This window comes from Microtus pennsylvanicus, chromosome 1 (assembly GCF_037038515.1).
Source record: "Microtus pennsylvanicus isolate mMicPen1 chromosome 1, mMicPen1.hap1, whole genome shotgun sequence".
NCBI classification, from domain to species: Eukaryota; Metazoa; Chordata; class Mammalia; order Rodentia; family Cricetidae; genus Microtus; species Microtus pennsylvanicus.
The window spans coordinates 96,269,719-96,293,120 of NC_134579.1; the positions used below are offsets into that span (position 1 = coordinate 96,269,719).

Consider the following 23,402-nt stretch of genomic DNA (forward strand, 5'->3'; position numbering starts at 1 on the left):
AACATACAAATATGTCCATGCACATGGGTTGTGGAGAGTACTGTAAGGAAAGTGGAGAGATCTGGGTGGTCAGGGACACCCTGGGAGGCCAAATAGCCTCTCTTAGCAAGACAGAGAGCATCTTAGCCAAGACCCAAGGGAGATGTGAGAGATGGGCAGGGCTGTCAGTGCTGTGGTCAAGCCATGTCTAGATCAGAGGTATGGAGTGATGTATTTACTTGGCTTATTTAGAGGAGTGGTCCTTGCTGTTTTAGGGAGCAGGAAGCTCTGTGGTGTCTGTGGACTTGGAATCACAGTAGCAGGCTGTTGGCAGCTCAGGGGGAAGACCACACCAGCAATGACCATCTGTCCATTCTACCCTGGGGCTACTGCCTCCTGTCAGGGTCTGTAGTCCCACTGTGTCATGTCACCCCCCCCCCCCATCTGAGGCTAGCTAACTCTTACTTGTCTTTTTCCTCAAAGCCTCTCCACGTGCAAGTCAGGAACACAGCTTCCGTGCAGTGTTAGGGGAGGTGGGCCTGGTTTCATCTGTAGCTTTCTGTTTCCTTTCTGTCCTGAAGAGCTTTGCTGCTCGAAGCCTGGGTGCCCCAGCTGGCTAGACCCTGGCATGGTGGTCTGTGCATGGGTACCCTTTCTCCTTCCTCACCCAGACTGTGGGTCTGGGCCTCTCACAGGCACTGCCTCTATGAGCACACACAGCTTTCAGCATCTGCTGCTGCTTCTCGAGGGACTGGATGTCTCTAGTTGAACTGGGTCAGCTTCATCCATCCCCAGGGCCCCACCAGGGCCAATATTGCAAGAGGTCAGTCAGGACTCAGGGGATCACCATTGTGAGCTTTGCAACAGGACTGTGGAGAGCGCTAGGCCCTGTGACTGAAGTGCTTCCAAACTGGAAAGCTTAACCTCTGCACCTTAGTAACTGCAGAGGGATGAGAGCTGTTCTTTTGCTTTTGTTCTTGGCTGAGGCGCTAATGGCTGCCAGCGAATACGTCCAGGTTTCAGGTAGGCAGGGAGCCAGACTTCCTCTGCAAGGATGCCGAAGGTTCCAGGGAGGACCGGCTGGCCATGCTTGCCTTGCTGGCCAGGCTGGAGTGGGTAGATGAGCTAAAAGAGATGCAGAGCTGCACCTCCCATTCCTGGTGGAGTTGAGTCCAGAACTTCAGCCTTAGTTTTTTTTAAAAAATCATCTTTTTATTATTTTTTATGTGTATGGGTATTTTGTCTGTGTGTATATCTATGTACCATATGTGTGTCTGGAGTCCATGGAGACTGGAATAAGGAGTCAGATCCCCTGAAACTGGTTGTAAGGCACCCTGTGAGTGCTGGGAATTGAGCCTGGGTCATCTGGAAGGACAGCTGGTGTTCCTAACCATTGAGCCATTTCTCCAACCTCCTCACACTCAGTTTTAAACTGGGCTGGGGAGGACGCACCTAGATGGGCAAGAGAGTTAGAGATGGAATGAGGCAGGAGTGTGTCTACGCAGGAGACCTGGAGACAGGGAAGGATGGGGGAAAGTGGATGTTACCGCAGCTCCCATCTTCTGAGTGGTCCCAGAAACAGCACCTATGGGGACAGAGGGTAGGGCAGTCTGACTTGTCTGTACTAAGTGGAGAGAGCCTGCTTGTCTTGTTTCCACCCAGAGTTACTGCTGGTGTGGAGGTGAGTTACAGGAGAGCCAGGCCTGAAGGCCCAACCCAAAGGGCAGGGCTCTGGAGGGGTGGAATTCACTGCTGGGCGTGTCCCTGGGAAGGATCTTTTCCTTTCTCGGCTTTCTTCTTGGTTTGAACCTGTGTCCTGTGTGGTTCACTGTTAGTCACTTCTCCCCTATTGTCCTAGAACCTCTTCTCCATACATAAGCATTGCCCTGGCATCCCCAGGGAGGTCTTGGCAGCATCTCACGTGGTCCTTGAAAGAGCCAGGGGCCCTTCTGATTGCAAGGGTAGAGCTGGCTTCTCACCCCAGGACAGTTGCTCTTGGTCTTTCCCAAAGGTCCCCTCCCTTCTGCAGCTGGAATGGGAACAGGGCAGGCTGAGGCAGGTGTGGTGGGCTTCTGTGTCTAGGGTGGATGGGTGCAGTTTTCTCATGACTTCAGTGCCTAGATCTAACCTTACAGTTTGAATTGTGGTTTGGAAGTAGAGGTGTGTGTGTGCACAGGTCTCAGAGACTGATGGCTTACAGGCCTAGAGCTCAGGGAATTTGACTATAGTACCCTTCTCCTAGGAGGTGTTAGTGGAGTCTGAGTCCAGTCCTCATAAATCAGTTATACATTCAGGTTCATGATTTACAGGAGTCAGTTCATTTAAACCGCAGCCGACTTCAGGGAGCTCTTTGCCCTGAAAGCCTGTTGTGTGGCTCTCTTTGTGGTGGCCGTTCTCTCTTCTCAGTAGGCTCCCCTCCTGGGATCAAGGGTGATTTCTGCTCTGCCTGGGACCCAGAGTGGTTTCTGCTCTGTTGATCATCAAGTTGCCTGCCGGAGGCAATGTGTGACATTGTGTATGGATGGGAGAATCTATTTGAAGCAACAGATGTTTCCTGAAGCCAGGGAACCAGGCTGACTTTCTCTAGTCTGTCAGCATGTCCTCATGGTTGGAGGCTGCCGCCATGTGTGCCTCTTACCGGGCTCATGTGCGCCCCAGAGCCTGTGCGTTGACACTCTAGTGCCTCTGGGTGGCAGCTGACTACTCTGCTGTCCTTCCTGACCCTCACAGTGCAGATCCTGCCAGTTGCATAAGTAGTGTTAGTGGCAGGTGTGGCCTGTGGTGTGGCCAGCCTACCTGGAGAGTTCCACCATGTACCTTCTACCTAGAGATGCCTTTACTCCCCCACCAAGACCTCTGCTCTTCTGTCTTCAGCCCACGATTGCAGGCGTGGTCATGGGCTTGGCGTTGTTCCCTTTTGATTAATCCCTTCTAGGACTGGAGTGTTGTAGATCATACAGTTATAATTAGGGGTGTGTAGAGATCTTGTCTTCCTTTCCCCTCCCATCACATCCTAGAGCCTTGGTATTGTGTATGAGACTCTTGGTTGGCCTAGGGGTGTGCAGGGGCTCCTCTTCAGAGGCTCAGGTGGCTGCTGGTGCCACCTGCCAGGACACCTGCTAATGTGCACTCTGTTACTTGTTCTTCACTGCTGCCAGGTCCCCTTGAGTCTGTCCTGAATGCTTTCTGCCTCGGAATCTTCATCTCTGGGGACCCTGGAGCCACCTCGTGGGCTGTGTCTGAGAACTTGCTAACCCCTTTGACCTGACATGTTGTGTGTCCAGAGGTGGGTGGCAAGCTCTTGCATCATGAAATGTATGAACACTGGTATGGGTGGCAGGAAGTAGGCTGTAACAGGGTCTGTTGCTTCCTTTCCATACACTTACTGCTTCCTTTCAACTTTGATCTCAGACTGAAGTGTCCTTAAACTTTGTTGAAGATGGGGCGTATAGGTACCTGCCTAGAATCCCTCAGTAAGGGACTGTAGTATGGCTCAATGGTAGAGCCCCTGCCTAGAATCCCCCAGTGAGGGGCTGGGGTGTGGCTCAGTGGTAGAGCCCCTGCCTAGAATCCTCAGTGAGGGGCTGGGGTGTGACTCAGTGGTAGAGCACCTGCCTAGAATCCCCCAGTGGGGGCTGAAGTGTGACTTAGTGGTAGAGCACCTGCCTAGAATCCCCCAGTGAGGGGCTGGGGTGTGGCTCAGTGGTAGAGCCCCTGCCTAGAATCCCCCAGTGAGGGGCTGGGGTGTGGCTCAGTGGTAGAGCCCCTGCCTAGAATCCCCAGTGAGGGGCTGGGGTGTGGCTCAGTGGTAGAGCCCCTGCCTAGAATCCCCAGTGAGGGGCTGGGGTGTGGCTCAGTGGGAGAGCCCCTGCCTAGAATCCCCCAGTGAGGGGCTGGGGTGTGGCTGAGTGGTAGAGCCCCTGCCTAGAATCCCCCAGTGAGGGGCTGGGGTGTGGCTCAGAGGAAGAGTTCTCAACTGTCATGAGCAAGGCCCTGGGTTCAATCCTGTGCACTACACCAAAACAAAAACCAAATGAGTAAAAATAGTGATTGCTAAGGCTGTCCACTGTTGTATGCTGTGTGTGCTCCACTGTTACTAGCCTGCCCTCTAGTAGGGTGATGGCACTGGACAGGGGTCCCCAGGTACTTCACTGTACATGTAGCCTCCCTTGATGGCGGACCCCATAGAAAAGACAACATGAAGCTAACACTCCAGTAATTGGAAGAGGAGTTTTCCCAGGCCCTTATGACGAAGGATTGTAAATCTTTTCTATTAGAGGTGAGGCAGCCACGGAGGGTAGCAAGCTCACAGTTGAAGTACATTGGCAGCCCTCCCTGCTCTGCGTCGCTGATGGGGAAAGTGGTTGGTTAATTAGGTGATTTTTCTCTTCTTCTGACACGTGCAAATGAGCCTCCGCTAATAACTGAGTTGTTACATAAATGATAAAATTTTAACACCAATGTCAAGTTGTCAGGAGTTCCTGGGCACGGAAGGTGAGCCTAGGGAGGGGCTTCTCTCCACCCCAGCTGGTTATTTAGTGATTTAAAGTGGCAAGGGACCCTTTGGGAAGTTACGGTGAGCGGCAGGGCTAGGCTCTTTCTCACCTGCTGGCAGGATGCCACTCCAGGATCTGCCAGTCTTTTTTTTTTTAAAGTCCTTCTGGTTCCAGGCAGGAATCCAGCACGTGAACAGCATCTTTGTTGCTGGCTCAGGGGGGAATTGATCAAAGGTCCTCTTACATAGTCCTGAGACAGAGGGACCTGTAGGGCGGGTCAGGGGGCAACAGCAGCCACTCTGTGTTCATTGCTGGGGACCAGGCTGCTGTGACTTCCCAGAGCAGGACCCTGCTTCAGTCTCAGAAGGATGAGGCCTGGGTGACTGGAGTCTCCTGTGACGTGTGATTGGCTACAAAACAAAGCTAACCCAAAATATCTCAGAGCTAGAAGAGGCCTAAGGCATAGGACTCCATAGAACTGGACCTTCCCTGTTCAGCCTCAGAGCTGTCAGGTTCGGGTGATAGGCTTCACTTGCTCTGGGAGGCAGGTGGTTCCTGCTGGGGAGCGCTATTCTGTAACATGCTTTTGTTTTTATTTTTATTTTTAAAAACAGGCTCTCATGTAGCCCAGCCTGGCCCTGAACTTCTGATCCTCCCGACTTTATCCCTGAAGTGCTGGAATTTGAGGCATATACTACTATGCCTGGTTTATGTGGTGCTGGAGATAGAACCCAGGACTTGGTGCGTGCTAAGTACGCACTGGACCAGCTGAGCTACAAACCCTAGCCCCGTGTGATATCTTTTAATCTCTGTGGGAAGCTGCAGTTCGAAAGGCAGCATCCTCCTCTCCTTGGATGTCAGACATGAATGAGAGTTCAGTGAGCGAGTCAGAGAGGACCTGCTAGCTCTGCTCAAAAACAGGCTTCACACCCCTTGCTCTAGCTTGGTTGGCCAATCCACATCACTTCTGCCACAGAAGTGGGCACTGTTTGTCTCTCTGAGTGACCAGCAGGCCAGCACGAGCACATGTGTCCACACATTGGTAGGCTTCTTGTAGCTGAGTGTGGAGGCTAAGAAATGACCTCTCTGGACAGGGAGCTTGCAGCCAGCTGCTGGATGAGATGTGTCAACAATCGGAGAACCTCTGTGACTGATCAGATACAATTGCCATCAGGGGACACGGGAACATGGCTCTCTGTGTTGTTTAAATGCCTTCTTTTCCTTTTTTCTTTCTTTATTTTTTTAAAGACAGGTTTTGCCCTGTATTCCCTGCTTCCTGCAACTCACTGTGTGTATCAGGCTTCCTGGGTCCTACAGAGATCTGTCTGGCTCTGCCTCCGAGAGCTGGAGTTACAGGTGTGCTCCACCATACTCAGTCTTACCTGTGTCTGATGCATGGCGTGGTGACCCCGTAGAGACGACTCTTCCCCATTTGTTGCCTGTGAACAGAGACTGTCTCTGGGCCCGAGGCTCTGCTGCCCTCCTCAAGCCACCATGCTGGTGGGTTTTGGAGGCAGGAGAAAAATGGGTCTGTAGGTCAGGCTACTCCCTGCCCGCTCCTCACTTCTGTGTGCTCACCTCCAACCTGTCCTCTGGGTGGCAGGTTTTTTAGTACAGTAAAGATGGGTGTCTGTCTCCTGGAAATCTAAAATGAGATTTCATTTCTTTTAAAGTAAAAACGCGAAAAGAAGAAGCTGGAACATTTGCAGCTGGGCGATAGCAGAGATCTCGAATGTTACTTATCTTTTGCACAAAAGGAGGCAGGAGAGAGGACTCTGCCAAGGCTGCATACTAATGATGTGGAGGCGGTGGAACGCATGGGGGGTGTTCTTGCAGAACTAGGTGGGAGATGGCCGGAGTTGCACACTGCTGCCGGGTGCAGTGAATGAAGTGTGGAAGGCAAGGGTGAGAATGACCTTGGCCTCCAGAGCTGCCGGCCCTTGGGAGCTGCCCTTGCCCTTGTGATACTCCTCTGCAGAGCTGATCTTGTGGCATCTCCACCACTCCTAGAAAGCCTCTGCCCTGGGCCCGTGCAGCTCCCTCTCCTATGCTGTGTGCTCTCAGCCCCCTCTGCCCACTCTGTGTCGTTCTATGTCACGTTAGAAGGATGCCCTGTTCCCAAATATCCCATTGCCTTCCCGCCTGGAATTCCACACTCAGATCCTGGGTTTAGCCCACTCTAGCCTGGCCTTCAGGCCTAGTTCAAATGGTAGGTGCTCACGCCCGTTTACGTGCCTTTCTGTTCATTACTTCTCATCTCACCTTTGGCTGCTCCTGGAGACAGCAGTTCTCTGAGTGGGCGGATGGGTGTGCAGCAGGTGTCTCTGGTCTCTCCCAGCCCCAGTCCTCAGTCCTGGTGAGTTCCTTGTTGGTGAGATTTCCATCTACTTAACCACAGCAGAAGCAGCTCCTGTGGATTGGTTTTGTCCCTTGTGACTAGACCTGAGCTGACACAGTCACATCATTCCATTCAGAAGCACCAGGTGACACCTGGAGCCTAGGGTGTTTCCTGTGCCTCCACGCTCAACCTCTTGTCTACTGGTCTGACCCTTGTCTTTGTGCTATCCCTTCCTGGTCTCTCCTCTCTTCCTTCAATCTCTTTCAGCAACCTCAGCTGTGTCTGGGTCAGCCGTGGGAGCATCCCAGGCTGCAGGTTGGAGGAGGCCAAGGACCATCCTTGGCTGTCCTTGCTCTTCCTCAGGTTTGCTTGATCTGCCTTCGCTACTTCCTGCAGCTGTGTCCCCCCCCCCCCACCTGGATGGGGGAATGGAAGGAAAGGATGTCAGCAGTGAATTTGAATAACCTGTTTTGGGTCTGACTACAAAAAGAATCCAGTTTCATTTAGAACGTTTGACAATGTAGAGGAAACAAACAGAAAAGATGAGAAGAAAGGTTTCCCATAATCCCTCTGCCGAATGAAAGCCAGTCTAAATGTGTTGGCTTAGATTTGTCCTGACATTTGTGTGTGTGTGTGTGTGTGTGTGTGTGTGTGTGTGTGTGTGTGTCCTGAAGTAGTTTTTAATACAAACAATACTGTGTGCACTATTTGGGGTGTCTACATATTTCGCTTTATCTTTTCTGACACTTCCCAAATTAAATGCTCTCTGAAAAACAACTTTTTGGGCCCAGGTAAGATGTTCAGTCACTGGGACCCACCTAGGTACCAGCCCCCACTCCAACTTCTGACTCTAAATTGTTCTCATTAAGAGTACTTTATTTAGCCATTCTCTTATTGTTAGCTATTTAATCATCTTTAGTTTCTCACTTCTATTATAAATAATACCCTGATTAATATGTGTCTCCAAATCCTCGCCTAATTGCCGATTATTTCCTCAAGAAAAACTCTTAAGTCAGAACCGTGCCTTAGAAAGCCTTCACATTTTTAAAAGCAAACCATTTGGGAATGCTGCACCCCTGCCAGGTGGTTTTTCCTACCAGGTGGTTTTCTTCATTATAGCCGAGAAGGCCCTTTGCTCAGCCAGAAGCAAAGGTAGGACCTAGTGTGTGTAGCCCTGGGTCAGACCATGGGCTTTTAGTTCCTGCAACAGGAGCAAATCAGCATAAGGGAAGAGTTGGTAAATTGGCTCTATTAGTGTTGGGCTGTAGCTCAGTTAATAGAACAGTTATCTTAAAGGCCCTGAGCCATGGGTTCTACCTCCAGCATCACATGTACCAAGTATGGTGGCTTACCCCTGTAACCCCAGCACTAGTGAGGTGGAGGCAGGAGGAGCCGAAGTTCCAGGCTGTTCTCAGTTACATAATAAGTTGAGACCAGTGTGCGCCACATGATACTGTCTCAAAAATAGATGATTGAAGTCGAAACAAAACAAACCAGCTTTGCACTATGAACTATACCCCCAGAGAATGGTTGAATTTAAAGTTCTTGGCAGAAACAAGCCTTTCTGGTATGGAGTCCTCGTTTATTCATGTAGCCTCTTCCTCTCTAGAAGGGTCTCTTGAGTGTCCCTCTGCTGGGCAGAAGGCCAGAAAGGAAGAAGAGTGTCTTTGGTAAGGGAAGCTGCCCCTCCCATGACAAGGTCTGCTTGTCACTGCTGAGGGTGCCTACACAAGTGACACCTCCAGGCCTGTCATGAGAGGAGCAGTAGGCACTATCTGAAACAAATGATAACAACGAAAGTCCAAATAGACCACAAACAAACACTCTGCTCCAGACTCAGAACCAACCCCAAGCAAAAGTACAGCTGTCCAGGGCTAGAAAAAGCCTGGAGAGCCAGTCTGCTGTTGCTATGGCATGTATCCCGTGGTTAGAAGTGATGTTGGGGACGCTGAGTCAGAGATCCTCAGAACTCACATATTTGAGTGCAGAAGATCAGAGACGTGGCTTGGATGTACTGAGTGAGGGCAGGTGAGAAACCTCAGAGCCAGCAGTGGTCAGGCTGAGGCAGGGAGTGAGAGGCAGGAGATGGTTCATTCCAGGAAAGAGCGGCATGGGGGTGCGGAGGCATGGACAAGCTCTGGGTTGTCAACTGTGTTGGAAGACCCCCCTCCCACCACAGCCTGATGTCAGCCAGCAGACCATAGAGGTTTGGGCCCCTCCATGTCCCCTACCTCCATTCTTCTCTGTATGAGGTCAAAGGGAGAATTAAATGCATTTGGCAACTGTAGTCAGATGCCTTCCTCTCCCTTCACCTGTACCTCCATATCTCCCCACCCACCCCACCCTGATTTTCCACCCCAGAGTTTCATGGCCCAGGCTGGCCTCAAACCCATTACATAGTCAGTATGACTTTGACCTTGTTGTGATCCTCCTGCCTCTGCCTCCCGAGTGCTGGAATTAGACTTATGTACCACCACACCCGGTTTATACAGTGCTGGGGATCAAGGCCAGGGCTTCATGCACGCTAGGCAGCCACTCTATCAATGGAGCCACATCCCCATCCCCTCTGAGCTGCTTCCTTACCTAGCAATGCTCTCTAGGTCTCAAGGTCTCAGACTCTGTCCCAGCACACACTTCTGACTTTATTTCAAGCCCTGATCTTAGCTGGCAGGCAGCATTCCCTTTACCATAAGAGAAGCCTGGGTGTTCCCGCATAGATACACATGGGCAGCAGCTTCCTGAGATCTTGGCAGTCCAATTGATTTTTATTCATTGGTAGTGAAACGCTGTTGATGCTTTGTTCTGGGTCTTGACAAACACCCCAAACGTTCATGCTGAGTGTCTGCCATCAAGGACAGTGGTTACCACCCTCAGGCCGGTCCTGCCTCCATCCTGAGCAGCCTAGTGGCAAGGCCTCTCAGGGCTAAGTGAAGCCTGAAGTCAGGCTTCTGAGTGCACAGCCACCTCCTCCCCTCAGCTCTCAGAGCCAAGGGATTTGTTTTCTCCTCTAGCCCAGGGTGGCGTCCCACTCTGAGGATTCCTGACCACGTCTTACCATCTTCCAGGATCTGCCGTCTTCCCGTCGAGCCCAGACATTTAGTACAAGCAGATAAGAACAATTACGGGCCATCCAATCCATCACCCTGCAGCAGAATTTACAAGGGCCTCAGCAGCGGTGAGGGACTGGCAGTCATGTGGTGGGTCTCTGGCTAGTCTGTCCAGGCTTTGCCCTGCAGTTTGTCAGTAGTCTCTGACGACTCTTCTTAATTAGCACGTTTTAAAGACTTTGTTAGTTCCTCAGCTATGGCAGGAGTATTGTGCCAATACTCTACCGATTCTTTGTAAAGTGTCTCGTTCTTTTTCTTCAACTTGACTTTGATTGAACAAAGCAATGGAGGGGGCTGGCAAGCATTAGCAATGTTCTTATTGGCTGTCCTGTTTTCTGGGCACCTCTGTACCCTGTGAGAAGAAGGTGCTAGTGTCATGCTCCTATCAGGGTTAGCACCCGTGAGAAGCCAGTGTGTATTCCTCACTGGGACCAACCAGAAGCCTTGGCACCATTAGCTTTGAGAATACCCCTTCTATGGTGTCTCGTAATAACGTGTCTTTACTCTCTGAAATTTGCTAAATGGGACTCTCTTAAATGAGAATGGGTATCAGTAAGACTTTTAAAAAATAAAGTTATGATCTAGTACTTGGGGCTGGGAAGACAGCTCAGTTGGCGAAGTGCTTTCAAAGACCAGAGTTCAAGCTGGGTGCAGCAGTGTGCATTATGGGTCCAGTGAGGTGAAGTGGGAGGCAGACTGGTGGAGTCCTGTGCTTGATGGTCAGCTAGCCTGACCTAATTGGCAAATTCCAGGACAGTCAGAGGCCCTGTCTCAAAACACAAGTGGAGTCTGGTTTCCGCGAGGTGGAATGCAGAACATTTCTTAAAGACTTTGTTGGCATTCCCTATGGGTCAGTATTCCAAATCACATGTAGGACAGCCCAGAAGCGGGTTGCCTGGGCTGTGTCCTCTCTGCCCCGGTGTGTAACCTCTGTTGTTGAATTTCACACATCTTCATGTGTCACACCAGAAAGGAGCAATGGGTTCTGGTAGGGCCCCCCAGCACAGCATGGCCGACCCCAAACACTCCTGGCTGAGGTTGCTTCTGCATTGAGGCGGGGTTGGCACATTGTTTCTCTGTGTTGAGCAGCATCCCATGACACTAGTGGTCAGAGTTTGCACATCTGTCCCCTGCTCTTAGATGTCTGGGTCAATGCTGGGTCTTGGCCTTTGTGAATTACAGAGTAGGTGTATTTGTGCAAGGTTATTTGAGGACCCCCCATCTGTGGCTGCTGGGAGTTAACTCAGGAGAACTGAGGTTTGTCCATGTGTACCACTGGACTTCCACATAGCAGCTGAGTCTGGGCAGTGCGGGGAGGCTTGCTGTGGTTGGATTATGTAGAGTGTGTGTGCTCACTGCCGCTCCGCAGTCCTGTGCTCTCTCGGTCCATTTGTTTCGCTTCCTACTTATCATCTTTGGCCACTTTTCTGTCCCCCAAATTTAATATTTTGTCTCAGGATATTCCTGACCCAGCCTCCTGCACACCACTCCAGCTGCTTTCTTAGTGGACATTCCCTCCTGTATGAGTCTTCCGGGCATCGGTTCTTATGTCTTGAGCAACTGTAAGTTTCTAGTCCCTGGGTTTCACGTGGGTACAGAGAGGCCTTCTTTTCCCCTAGATCATTAAAGTGTGCGTCTTCTCCTTTCGCAATTTTGACTTTCCTGTCTAAAGTCATCCATCGTGTCATTGGCTGCACACCCCTTGCTACAGTCTTTCTGTCTGCGTTTGTCCGTGCAGCTTCCTTGCCACAGAAACCTGTTGTTACCATCCTGGAGGGTGAAGGGCAAGGCCAAGGCTGTGGCAAGAGGTGTCTTCCCATGGGGGAGAATGAGGTAGCTCTCTCTAGCCCCAGAACTGACTTGGGGGTAGGGTCCATTCGCCTCTTCTCCTTGGACTCCGTGTTGTTTTCTGTATTGAATTATATTAGTTATTTCTGTCACTGGTGTGATAGAACTCCTGAAGAAAGCAGCCTGTGGGGTGGGGTTTGTAGGGTCACTCTCTGAAGGCAGCCTGTGGGGTGGGTTTAGTTAGGGTCACCCTCTGAAGACAGCCTGTGGGGTGGGTTTAGTTAGGGTCACTCTCTGAAGGCAGCCTGTGGGGTGGGTTTGTTAGGGTCACTCTCTGAAGGCAGCCTGTGGGGTGGGGTTTGTAGGGTCACCGTTTGAGAAGGTGTGGGTCCACCATGTCAAGGGAGGCATAGCAGAGTTGGCTGCCCGCAGCTGAGGCAGCGGGATTGTGACACTGCTTTTGAACATCTCAGTGGGTCAGGAAACAGTTAGGCCAGGCTGTGATGTATAAAAGGACCAGCCTCTCAAAACGACACCACCTACCAGCTGGGAACCAAGAGCTCAAACACACAAGCCTGTTGGGCATATTTCACACGTAACACATACCGGGGGCTGCCCTCTTCTCTCAGCTGGTGTCCTCAGTGAAGGGTCTCAGTATCCCTGCATGGCATCCCTCATCCTGTCAGCCCTTCATACTACTTAACTTGGGCAGAATTAAGGGAGATGGTGTATGGCCAGAAGTGAGGATGGTGAGATGGCCTTCATCTTCAGAGGTGTTGTTGGTGGCCATGCCTTTTTGTTCTGTAGGGTCCAGAAAATGACCTATAGCAGCACATTTTCAGTATTTTAAAAAATACTTACTTATTTTATGTGTATAAGTATGTGCCCAAGTGCATGTATGTAAACCACATATGTTCAGTGGCTTACGGAGGTCAGAAGAGGCACTGACTCCTCTGGGTCTAAAGTTACAGATGGTTGTGAGCCACCGTGTGGATGCTGGGAACTGAACTCAGGTCCTCTGCAAGAGCCGTGAGCGCTCCTTAATCTGTCAGCCAGCTCTCCAGTCTACGTATTCAGTTTTGAATAAGTGCCTTTATTAAGCATGTAACAAGCAAAAGTAAAAGAAAAAAAATAGCAAGTAGCAGACAGAGAGCACAAGATTAGCATACCAGCACCTTCTTACCTCCTCCAGCAGCAGTGGCTGGGAAAGCTGAGGCGGTCAGCTAGACTTTCAGTTGAGCTTGCTTTCTGGGAATGGTTTCCTGGCCTCTTGTTCTCACTGCAGGCATTCTCATGCTGTGGGATACATAATAGTAATGTCTGTTGGAAGTGGTTCACTTCCTGGTTGTTCTCAAGAATGTGATGTCTTTACTTTTTGGCTGTTTTGCCGTTCTCTGTCTCCCCATTACAAAGTCAGGCTGGTGCCAGAGCAAGGGGTCTTAGAGGACACTTGGAGACAGTCGTGCTTGGGTCTGACACGGGGGAGGTAATCCCTCCTCCAGAGTGGGCCTCTCTGTGAGCTCAAACAGCACAGGCCGTTTACAGTGGACTGCACATTGCGCCTTCCCTCTGCCCTGTATGAGCAGTGATCTCCAGCCTGCCGGGGCAGCCCTGGGCCTCCAGAGCTCTAGGTTCTGGGATGGGAAGTTTGAGGAGCTGATATGCAAAGGTCTGAGGTCAGTTCTGAGTGTCTTCTAAGAAAGTTATTAAACTCGCTGCGCATTGCCAATTGAGTGGCACGGCCAGGCGCGGTGGAGTCACACAATGGCTCAGGAAATGTGTTTTCTGGCTCCTGCTCTCTGAGCTGCATTTCCTGCCTCTAATCTGTGCGCAGCAGATGGGCCTGGTGAGGGATCTGCTTAGCAGCAGCCACCCAGCTCTGCTCTGCTCTGTCCAGGCTGGTGTGTGGGAGGATGCTGGAGTACCACCCAAGCCCCATACTGTATAGCCCGGCCCCTGCCGCCCCCAGCTCCTCATTCTGCAGAACTCCACTAGTGCTCGAGGGCCACAGGCCCCTTTGCATAGCTGCGATTATCTGCAAGGTCATTCAGGCCTGTATCTTGCCCTCTTGTGTCTTCCATAGACCCTCAGAACATGAACCTTCCAATGTGCTGCATATTCAGAATCACTCCTGCCCATGTGTAACTCTGTTATCATATCATAGGCTCGCCATTTGGGGGGCATAGGTGGCTTCATTTACTTTGAGGACTGGGGTTACTTCAGGAGGATAGTGTCCTTCCCTTAGTGTAGGTCCACGTGGAGATGGCCTACTTTCAGACTAATTCTTAGGCTGCCCCTGACCCTGGATGACTGCTCTGGGGCTGAGGTCTCTGCCTGTGGTCCTTGCCAGAGAGTAGAGGCTGGCCAGGGCTGTTGAGCTTCTCTGCCCACGTTAGGGCTCTTGGCTACGCAGCCTCTTCTGGAGCCCTGTTCATGGTTGCTGTGTGCTGTGAAGCCTCATCAAGCTGGGGCCCTCTGGGCCATCTGTCACCCTCCAGGGTGGATGTCCACTGCTGGCAATGATCTGGGACTTGCTTTTTTAGTGGTCTCCTGGTGACACTTCTTCCATTCCCAGGGATTTTTGCTTCTCTCATTCAACCCTCACTCTTGATGCTGGGTCACAGTCTTCACTGTCACCAAGGGCACTGCAGAGTCCCAGGGGCAAAGAATACTTAGTGTCAAACCATAATTAGCAGATTCCCTGGGAACACTGGAAAACTGACCCATGGAATTGGTAGGAGGCTGGAATGGAGCCCCTACAGGGTGCTGGGAACACCCTGGCTTCTACTCAGTAGGCTTCTCTGGGAAGAATGGAGAAGTAGATACCCTTCTATGTGTATGACCTGCTAGCTACCAACCAGTGATGTGGGCCAAGTTCCAACCCTCAGTATGCTGCTTTTGCTCTTAGCGACACCATGCCTCTCAGTCTTCACTCCAGGGCCCATGTGCGTTTGGAGGCTCCCGCCTCTCTGTGCTGACCATCACCCAGCCCAGCCACCTTGGACCTGTTCTTACCCACCTGTCGTGATGCCTCCCGTCGGAGTTCAGGGTCACCAATGGTGCTGGCCGAGCCTGCGGCCCCTCTCGCTTTGTGTACGTAGAGGAGTACCCCGCCAGGCCCGACAAGCTCTAACCCTGCCTTTTAAAGGTCACTTCTGTCTCAGTCAGCTCTTAAAGTTCAAGAGGAAATAAACTGCTTAGAGCTGGCATTTCTCAAGCCAAGTGTCAACTCTCCAAGCCCGAGCCTAGGGGGAGAGGAAGTGAGATTAATAAAAGAGTGGCCATGTTGACATAGCCATCGGTCAGCAAGTGCCTCCTTGTTCCCAGCCCTCCACAGGGTGGTGGACAGGCAGGACACTGGGGAGTCTCAAACTCATTTTCTCCTCTTGGCTTCACTTCTCAGCCTGGGGAACACTTTAGAGATGTCTCTTTATTAATCAAGTGACAGTCTTTAAGCTTGATGTCCCATGCATGCTTAGATGGCTATGCCCCTCAGTGTGGTCCCTGCGCCAAGACAGATGATTGACAGGGGCAGATGATGCTTCTGGCCCAGGGGAGACAGCAGAGGCCCAGGGAAGTTGCCTCACCCAACCGGTTATTGACTTTGGGCTCCGGGCCGAGGACAGGGAAATCAATGGGAGAATAAACACTAGAATGGGTTTTATTAATCAGGCACCACCGAGGCAGCTGCAGGGATTATAATGGAGCCCAGGTGTCGATTGATGGCGCGTCTGGTGTGGGCGCTCAGGCCATGCCGGCCAGTGGGCCATTATCGACTGTGCTACACCAGGAACCTCAGCATCAGAACTGCTAATTGGGCTGCCCAGTGATTCCAGAGAGAGAGAGAGAGAGAGAGAGAGACGTTGCTGAGATTATTCTGTCTCATCTTCTAAATGCTTGTCCGATTTGATTCACAATCTCAATTAAGCCCACACTCAGCTCTCGCCCCTCAGGGATCTTCTCTCCTTGGCCTGGTCATGCATTGCGACCCATGCCCTTTTCCTTGTCCTTAGACGCAGGGATGGACTTGGAGGTGTAGGCTCAGATCTGTGCTTTGAGTGACCTCCAGGGTGGTAGCTAAAGTCATTGTGTGGACAAGCACTCCAGTCAAGCTCTCCTGGGCCCTCTCACTTCCTATGTCTCCCCCCCCCCTCTCTCTCTCTCACACACACACACACACACACACACTTACTTATGTGAACAGTAGGCACAGTCCTTCATATTTTTACATTGGCCCATGGTCCATATTCTTTACATGTCCATTTACAGTTACCGTCGGTATAGTAAAATACCCGAGGCAGGTAACTTACAAAGGAAAAGGTTATTTGGCTCAGTTTTGGAGGTTGTAGCACACAATCTGGCAGCTCCATGGCATTGTGTCTCTGGTGGTGGCATGTATCATTGGGTGAAATGGGATTATTTGTGCCAGATGCCAGAGAGAGAGAGAGAGAGAGAGAGAGAGAGAGAGAGAGAGAGAGAGAGAGAGAGCAGCATGTTACAATCCCCTGTGAGATTGTGCTCCTTAGAGACGCCTACCAGGCCACCTCTTAAAGGTCTCTCCATACTGCCCATGTCTCCCGCTGTCAGCCCTCACATCTTTGCATGAGACAGGCCATTTCTAGTCATGGCAGGATTCCGCTTTTTACCACCTCTCCATGCTGTCCTGTGTTGTTGGACTCTGGGGATATTGTGTGTGTGATTTCCCAGGGCTCCATTGGCTCCTGGTCCTGTGCTGACTGGAGGAGTCCACCAAGGAGGCCTGAGGTGCTGTCAAGAGAGAGGGAATGGGGAGAGAGGCCTTAGTGGTGCTGGCACGTGGGCAGCCTAGCCAGCCTGGTAGGAGAGGCCACTTGCCTTATTTAGGAGTTCAGGAGTTCCCCCAGTTCCAGGCAGGCCCGTCTGTACCCGTTCCTCCTTCAGCCCATACAGGTTCTCCCTCCAGGAATCCCTCACCACGCCTCCCCAAGACTTGTTGGCACAAATGACGGTGCAGGTAGAGTGGGCTGGTGATGGGAGACGGTGACTTTGACACTTGTGGCTTGGAAGGTCTATTTAGAGCTGTGGATCTGATGAGGATGGGAAAAGGAGCCCAGTGCAAGACTTATGGTGGCCAGGGCGCTTGTCTGCTGGAGACCCTTCCCTTTCTGCTGCTGTTCTCTCCTTCATGGTGCCTCCCTCCCTCCCTCCCAGACTGGGGTTTCTCTCATCCTCCTGCATCTAATTTCACAGAGTTTGGGTTCAGGAAAGGATATAGAATATATTTCCGAAGATTAGGATGTGGGAGAGTGTGGGGGACAGCTGAGCATTAGCCACCCCAAGGTATAGCTCAAGTTCCAGTCACATCACCTGGGAGCAGTGTTCTTCTAGAAGCATCGTGACCAGTGAGCATCTGTGTCCACTGTGGGGCACAGGGTGAAGACACTGCCTTCCTTAGAAGGGTGCCTGGGTGCTGTTGGAAGAAACGAGTTGCCCTGTGCCTCAGGTCTTTATGGAAGTGAGGGGTGGTCCTCAGCGTGATTCCTGCTGCTCCTGAGTGTGCTAGTGGTGGACTTGGGGCAGGGCCCAAGGCTGTTCGGAGTCCTGTTTGCATACAGAGGTGGACTTCCTGGAGAGTCATTGGGCTTCCTTCTTCCTCCCTCCTCCCTTCCTCATTCCCTTCTTTCCTTCCTGTTGCTGAGGTTTAGGCACAAAAGGAAGAGCTGGGGTTTTGGCTGAGCTCCTACCTAGCTTTGCCACAGGTTGTGCCACTCTCCTAAAGTCACCACACCTAACTCCTCTTCTTCAGTCACGTTAAGGCTGAAGTGACATGTGAGAGGGTGCCCCTACTGTGTCAGCATAACTGCTTCTCTGGCTTTTAAAAAATATTGTGTTATTTTATATTAGTTGTTTCTGTGGGGGTATGAATGAGTGAGTGCAGACACCTGTGGAGGCCAGAGGAGGGCAGTGGAGGCCAGGGGAGGTCAGTGGAGGCCAGAGGAGGGCAGAGGAGGGCAGTGGAGGCCAGAGGAGACCAGAGGAGGGCAGTGGAGGCCAGAGGAGGCCAGTGGAAGCCAGAGGAGGGCAGTTGAGGTAGTGGAGGCCAGAGGAGGGCAGTGGAGGCCAGAGGAGGGCAGTGGAGGCCAAAGGAGGGCAGTGGACAGGCAGTCTGTTATGGGTGCAGGGAGCAGAACTTAGGTCCTTTGCAAGAACACCACTCCCTGCTTATCCATTTCTAACCTGAGGTTTTTATAGCCCTTTTCAGTGCCACAGAGAGCACCAAGGGCCTTATGGGTAAACAACCAAGTGCTGTGCTGTGTAGTCACATCCCCAGCCCTCTGGCTCTCTGAACTTTCTCTTCACACCCTTTATTTCAAAAGCTGAGAGCTTAGCAAGGCTCTGAGGGGTGACACTGTCAGCCCAGCTGAGACTCAGTGGCCTACAGGGGGCTCTGCCCTACCTGGGAGGTTGCAGGTTGGTAACCAATCAGTCAGATTGGATTATTCTTTATGGTCGGGAGCAAATTGAAATTGCGAGAGGTGATTTTCCTTCTCACATTTCAAGGTCAGATGAGAGTATTTACTGGTGGCCTCTGTTTATCTGGGAATGCAGATTGAATTTGATGATTGGAATTGATGAGATGTTAGGAAGAGTGCTCGGCAGAGGCGCTGTGCCCAGTGGCCAGGGACCAGGCGGCTTCCTCCCCGGCTTCCTTCTTAGCTTCTTCACCTGGGCCTTTGGTTGGTAATTCCATAAATCTCTGCTTTCCCCATTCTCTAGTTTTCCCTACAATTTGGTAGTTTTGTGATTTTTTTTGGGGGGGGGAGGGGGTGAGTGTATGTCAGGAAAATGTGTATTATTACTTGGAGATTTTGAAGAAATGGAATTGATGTAGAAATACAGACAGCTATGTGCTATGCTGAGCCCTGTTGTCAAGGGTGCTGGGGAAACTTCGGCTCCTTTTGAGTTTGCATCAGGCTGCCCACTGCAGAAGCCAGGGCAGGGCTGCCACTTATTTCCTTCTGTATTTCTGATCCTTGCCTCTCCTACAAATTCCAGAGCCACCTCATGGCTCAGGCCAGACATGCTGACATAGCCTTCTTGAGGCTTGCTCCACATCTGACTGCCCTCAGGGTCCGTTGAAGATCTCCCAAGACTGTGTCAGGAGCATCCTTTCACCAGTAGGGTTTTGCCTTTTGGTAGGGACATGGGAACAATACAGGATGTTCTAGCTCTGTTTGCAGACTTAGTAATATAGGTGTGGCCACCTCTCCCTGCTGCTGGTAGCACTTGTGAGTACTCTGTATTCAGTGCTGGGGTCTTTGCTCTTGGTTGAAAGTATTTTAGAAATGAAATACCTTTCTAGGAGGTAGCTGGGAATAGACAGCCAGTGGCCATCTAGGATGTGATATCCAAAGGGATGCAGGAAGCATATGGCCTTACTCCATCCCTGGCTGCTGTGTGTGTATGTGTGTGTGTGTGTGTGGTGGTGGTGGTGGTGAGATCTGTCTAGCTTGGACTTATTTCTTCCACACCTTCTGTTGAATATGTAGCTCTCCATCTGTTGGCTTTTTTTTCTAAGGCTACAACTACCAGAAATAAGCCTGTATCGTCAGCCACACTGTTTGGAGGGTCCTCCTGAGCCGGGACTTAGCCTGTCGTGAGATTCCTACCAAGCAGCCTTCCTACCTAGGGTGCCCTGCATCCACGGTTTCCAGTTGCTCCCCTTCTGCCTATGTCTTTTGTAGGCTCCACTTTTTTCCCCTTGGGGGTCTTCTCCTCTGGCCTCTCTTCAGAGCAGCGTCCAGGACCTTCACTCTCCCTTCTGTGTCTCTAGCTCTGGTGTAGGTGTCCTTGTCACAAAGCTCTGTTGGCAGACAGGGCCCTGTGATCTCGCACACTATTCAAGAGCAGCATGATATTCTGACATCATGATTTCACTGTCTGGTGGCTGCTCACTGACTGCTACATCTTGACACCCTTTGGCTCTGTCAGGGCTTGACCTGTTAGCATGGGTGGCTCTTTCCTGGGCCTAGGAATGGTGCCTAGTATGGACTGTATGTAGGGCTAATTTATTGGTTAATCAACTGGCCCTCTCCTGGTCATCCATTTCTGGAACCATAACTCTAGCCCATCCTGCCTCTGGGTTGATTCTTCATTCACTGGACAGAGATACTTCTGGAATTTTCTTTCAGCTTCTAGGGACTCCCCAAGGGACTGGGAGGAAGCAGGGGCACACTGCTCTGTGTACATGGCATGGGGACCGCAGAGGACTGCATCTCAGCAGGCCCTGCTCAGAGGCCCTGGCCATGGGAACTTGCACTTTTGCACATTTCCCCTTGACATAGCGGTGGTGATTAGGAACCTATAGGCACCTGGTGACAGATTAGCTCCACCTGACCTGATGTCTTAGGTCAGTGCTGCAGGCTGTGCCAGGCATCATGCCCAGAGGCCAGGGAGGGCAAGCATCCAGTTCTCCTGGTGCAGACACAGTGGCTTTACAGAGGTGACTCAGCGGCTTTGATCTGCACTGACTCATCCCCAAAGCCCAAGGTTAGAAAGCCTCTGTGTTGTCAGGTTTTGATGTGTGCTCATCAGCCCTCCAAGAATAAAGGGCTGTAGGTGCTGAATAAAATTGTACTAGTGTTTTCTTAACGTCATGAAAGAGATGAATTACAAAAACTCACCATGCACAAGGAATTCCATTATCACCATCTGTAGGAAACCACTGCTATTCATGTACGTCATCAGACTGCTTTGAGCTGTCACCAGAAAGGCTCTGAATTGTTCCTCTGTGTGACACCTCTCCACAGGTTTTAAGAACAGGGGTTATCCCAGTGAGTTTGGGCTCCTCTCACAACTCTGCTGTAGCTAGGGCTCCTAAATTGCAATCCTGTCTTCCTAATGGTTCTGGAGCTAGGTGGTTGAGGTCGCAGTGCTAGAGGTGTGTGTCTACGGAGGGCCTTTGTTCTGCTTGGTGTCAACTCCTGAGGGTCTCACCCAAGGCTTCTCATCCCATCATGAGAGCTCTCCCCACACTCTCCAGGCTCCTCCCTGGGGATTAGGGCTTCACAGTGACCTTCAGTCCTCAGCAGAGATGCCACTAACCTCAGAAATGTTCTCTGTGTAAACCTGGCTGTCCTGGAACTCACTCTGTAGACTAGGCTACCCTCAAACTTGCAGAGATCCACCTGCCTCTGTCTCTGCAGGGATCAAAGGTGTGTGCCACTACTGTCCAACTTATTTTATTTTTTAGATAGGACCTCAGGTAGCCCAGGCTCACCTTGAATTTACTACCTAGCCAAGGAAGATCTGGGATTCTGACCTCTGGCCTCCACCTCCTAAGTGCCAGGATTCCAGGTGTGTTGTTCCCACAGCTGTTCATGCAGTGCTGAGGAACCCAGGACTTTGAGTATGCTAGGCTAGCATTCTGCCAGCCGAGCTGGCATCACCAGCCCTCAGGTTTTTTTGTTTTTGTTTTGTTTTGTTTTACTTAGAACTTGGGTTTATCCATGGCTGTGGAGACACGTGAACACACTCTGTGTTTCTGCACCAGGCGGCGCTCCAGCACTGCATTCTATGCAGTGTGGTTTTTGAATGAGTGACTTTAAGTATATAGCAAGCCAATGTTTAAAAAAGCAAGTAGCAGATGATATGTAGCTAGATAACAAACATCATTCAATTGGGTATGCATAACATCCAGCAGACACCAATTAGGGAAGTTGAGGCAGCTGGAGTTCCCCATTGAGCTTTTTCCCCCACAGCCAAGCTCCCCGTGGCTGAACTTCTGGCTTCTCTTTCCCACGGCAGATGCTTTTATATCGTGCGATAAACACCAGTGACTTCTGTTGGAAATGGTTCCAGCTGTTTTGAAGGTTGTGACAACTTTTTCTATTGGACTGTTCTGCTCTCACAGGGTTAGATGGGCCAGCTCAGACAGGAGACCTCAAAGAAATAGCCATGCTTGGGTCTGAGATGGGGGAAGGAGGACCCAGCCCAGCTGCCAGAATCAGCTTCTTCGTGAGCTAAATGTGTCGTATGATGTGTATGACACGCCATGACTTGGTACATGGCTCTTCTCAGAACTGCCACAGTGTCTGGGCCCACAAGGTCTGGTGACACAGGTGTGCTTTCCCTGCTGCATGGGTGTGGGTGCTGGGTTCGAGCTGAGGAAGGCAGGCCTCAGGGCTTTGAAACGCCAGGTCAGGCCAGGAAGAGCTGGAAGCATCATTGTCTTGGTGTCTTGGAGAAGGTTGTTAAAATGTCTCCTGCCGCTCTGCAGTGTCTCCTGGCCTTGCCTGGTTCCTTGAAATAGATATTCTTAGGCCTGGGTTTCTGATGAAGTTCACATGAAAGTGAGCGCCAGTGGCCCGCCACATCCAAAGATGGCTCTCAAAGGCTTGGGCTCGTTCTCTCAGCAGATGTGCCTCAGAAAGGCAGCGATCGATAAACACGCTCAGCTTCTCCTTGAAGCACCAAGAGCTTCGCTCTGAAGTCCCAGAGGTTCGTGGAAATGCCGCTGCCCTCAGAGTTCAGCGTGCCGTGGAGCGAGAGCTTTAATTTTTTATGAGCTTTCTCTTCTCTTCCTTGGAAGAAAGGCTTGAGTTGAATGGAGAGAATCTCCCTGGGGGATAAAGGGAGGGCGAGGGAGAACCAGCAATCCAGGAACTGTTGGGGATCTGTGCTGGGATGCGGTTGCTCAAGTTCTTCCAGCTGTTGGGGCTCTCATAGAACCCATGGGCACAGTGGCAGAGGTCCCCTTCCAGCTTGAGGTCCATGCCAACTTGAGGAGCCCTGCATCTTTGTATTCTGGCATGCCTGGGTGTCTAGAGCCATCTGGTAGGCATGGCTTGAGAAGCCTGGCTATGAGTGTCCAGAGCCTGTTTGGACATTGTATTGCAGCCCTGTCCTGTTGGGCTTTGTCTGTCTGCTGGTCCGTGTCCTCTCCATTGGGCCTGCCCAGGAGAGCTTGCCAATGTGTCGCCTCCATAAACCCAACTCCTGGAAGAACATCCTTCTGCTTCCACACTGCTCTTCACTTCTAAACTGAACCCAGCATTTCTAGTCCCTTGCCCATCAGAGATCATCCTGCCTTCCGCTCACCCCTGTAGCCCAAGGAGCATGTGGAAGGACTTCTGTGTCCCTCTCTTCCCCTTGCTCCTGTTCTTCAGTTCCTCACTGTCTCCTGGCCAAGAGCCCCATAGTCCTCTTCCATTTCCACACAGTGTGAGTGTGCCCTGGATATGTGAGCTGTTTGCCCTCTGCCCCAGGTGCCCCCCACATTTGTCCTTCCCTGTGCCCGCAGGCATTTAGTTCATTTCATCCACCTCACCATGGACCAAAGTACTCCTTTCCTCACTGGTTTTGTCCTCTGCCATTGCTAGTTAGGCATCAGTGGCTCAGCCCTGTGGTGGTGTGTGGACCTGCACACCGTGTTTGCCATGCCAGCTGACCCTTAGTTATGCAGCGGCAGGTGCCAGAGGAGTATGCAGGGCCCTGTGCCTGCCCGACTCACCCGAGGGCTCCCCATCTGCTCCCTTCCACACATGCTTCCTGCTGCACACCATCTGATTCAGGTCTGTGATGTCTGCTGCACTCAAGCACCAGCCCCTGCCAGTGCTCTCGCCCCACTCAGGCACCCGTGTCCTGCAGTCTCAGAAGTCCTTGCTGCTGCCTGTTTGGTTTGTGTGAGCGCTTCCTTCCCTTGCAGTCACCTGG

At 51.4% G+C, this 23,402-nt stretch overlaps 1 protein-coding gene and 1 long non-coding RNA gene across 4 annotated transcripts in view; one reads left to right on the plus strand and one right to left on the minus strand.

The window, feature by feature from the left end:
• Positions 1-23,402, plus strand: part of Mad1l1 (mitotic arrest deficient 1 like 1) — a 322,152-nt gene that overhangs the window by 102,423 nt on the left and 196,327 nt on the right. Inside the window, exon 1 of one of the 3 annotated variants that reach the window (XM_075974645.1) lies at positions 18,102-18,158. The exons of the other annotated variants lie outside the window; for them this stretch is intronic. The gene's annotated coding sequence lies outside the window, so the exon portion shown is untranslated. Of the gene's footprint in view, positions 1-18,101; positions 18,159-23,402 lie in introns of those variants that run through there. 3 annotated transcript variants of the gene reach the window in all.
• Positions 9,661-14,817, minus strand: LOC142840346 (uncharacterized). Its single transcript, XR_012908935.1, has 3 exons — positions 14,728-14,817; positions 12,892-13,004; positions 9,661-11,829 (listed from the first exon to the last, which is right to left on the minus strand). It is a non-coding gene; the product is annotated as an uncharacterized LOC142840346 (long non-coding RNA).